Source organism: Haliaeetus leucocephalus, unplaced genomic scaffold (assembly GCF_000737465.1).
Source record: "Haliaeetus leucocephalus isolate CR32 unplaced genomic scaffold, Haliaeetus_leucocephalus-4.0 Scaffold317, whole genome shotgun sequence".
Lineage (NCBI taxonomy): Eukaryota > Metazoa > Chordata > Aves > Accipitriformes > Accipitridae > Haliaeetus > Haliaeetus leucocephalus.
This window is the reverse complement of record NW_010972753.1, coordinates 997,150-999,105: the sequence shown is the minus strand read 5'-3', so window position 1 is coordinate 999,105 and position 1,956 is coordinate 997,150.

Sequence of the window (1,956 nt, the reverse complement as noted above, 5' to 3'; positions counted from 1 at the left end):
AGGAACACACGATCAGTCCTATAGAAATTCTTTGGCTTAGGAGCAACGGGAAGCTAAGTCTTGGGAGGTACTACAGTAGTGGTCCCACTGGTTTACAAGGAGTTTTTCTACTTTCTGGAAGGGACAACCTGCTGTACTGTGTTGCTGCTTTACTTTGGAAAGCCAAGAAATTCCTAGGTGTTAATTTTTAGTGATAGTTACAACTGGGAATCTGAGGGATCCATCACATTGGCTTTCTGCTATGCACTGGTAACATTGACATTGTAACGTGACTACTTTGTGCTACTCCTTATCAGCCCTGAGGAGTTTTTATAAACAGTGCTATTGGCATGCACCAAGCTAAATTACTCAGTTATGCCATTTACTCTGCCTTAAACTACACAGCTGGAGCACTGGAAAGCCAAACTTCATACAAAATTACTGAAATTACTAACAACAGAAATGCCTTCATTCTTCTCAAACCTGGTTGCATCAATTCTACTTAGTTTGACATAGTTACTTTCTTCTGAATGACTTGACAATTTCAGCTAGTTTGTCATAACACTTAAGTAAAAGCTGCTACTTCTCATTCTGGTAACTTCCTAGAATTAGTCTTATGAATTTTTCAGGTACTAGAGGTCAAATACCCTTCGGCAATGAAGAATTGTGGATAACAGAAACCATTGTTTTATTAAGGTGTGTATGAATAAGTGAATGTTGGCTAGTATGTGACGGGCTAAAAGATGCTCTGTGTATGTATGAAGAGAAAATGCATTTTTTCCATCTCCCCCCCCCCCCCCCCGGTCTTGGAACTCTGTCAGTGGTTTGTGACTTGGTGACCCCCTGTGCCTGAAAACAATGCTGAGGTGGTTCAAGTCTTTGACTTTTCGGTGAAACACTGAACTAGAGGCTGTCTACACCTACATCCAGCCTACTTCTGTTGTATTCCTCTTCATAGCTGAACTTGCTTTCCTGTTTTAGTTGTTTAGAAACTTTTTCAAAAATTGGGAATTATCTCTGGGAAGGTTTTATATTGTATCACAGGAACTAATTTTTTGCAAAAGAATACAATTGGAAAAGACAAACTGCCTTAGTCCTGATGTTCCATTGCTGCTGTGGCACATAATCAGTCATTTTAACCACAGCTACAAAAACTTGCTTTAAAGTTTTCTTAAAAATAAGTCAAGAATTAAGGAACTCTGTGTAAATACTTAAACCTCTCATAGGTTAAACTCCTCTAATTTTCTCTCAAACAGTTCACCACTGTCACAATTTCGAAAATGTGGATTTTCATAGCCAAGAAGCCAGATGCCGCCTGGCAGGACGTCTATTCTCTTACACATTTCTAACCTCCGACAACCTTTTTTCAAATAAACTCTCTTGTACGTGGGTGGGAGAAGGTGGAGGAGGAGGAGTACAAAAATCTTATCCCTTATGTTACTGGCAGTTTTCTGTCTTCATACCTGAATTAACCACCTGAGGTTAGAACAAGCTTTTTTGCTGAGCCTTTCATTAATATCGAAGGTGCTTGTGCTGTGAAAGATGTTACCTGTTCTTTTATCTTTTTATACCAGGTTATATAGTTTTTAATCTGCTCTTCTCCTCTGCTGCTGGAGTAGGTTTTTTTCTCACGGTCTTCACCTGCGTGAGAAGACTTGCCTCTGAAGAAGGCTCTCCGGCGGCCTCACTAGGTGCCCTTCTGTCCAGAAACGCTCTCTTTCGCTCAGTTTTACTGTAGCATGGGTGTTTCTCACCTTCCTGCAATACCTGAAAAGAACAATCGGCTGCTCCCGTGCGACTCCGCTCTCTTTTTTCCGAGACACCACCACCAACCAAAAAAAGCCCCACTTCCTCTCATCTTTTTGTCTGTTTTCCTCTCCTTCCTTCCCTCCCGGTCTCCACAGCCAAGCCTGGAAAGGGGCTTGGGGACGGGGGGAGTGTGGCGGTTCCCTCCGGTGCGGCCCGGGCCGCCGCCGC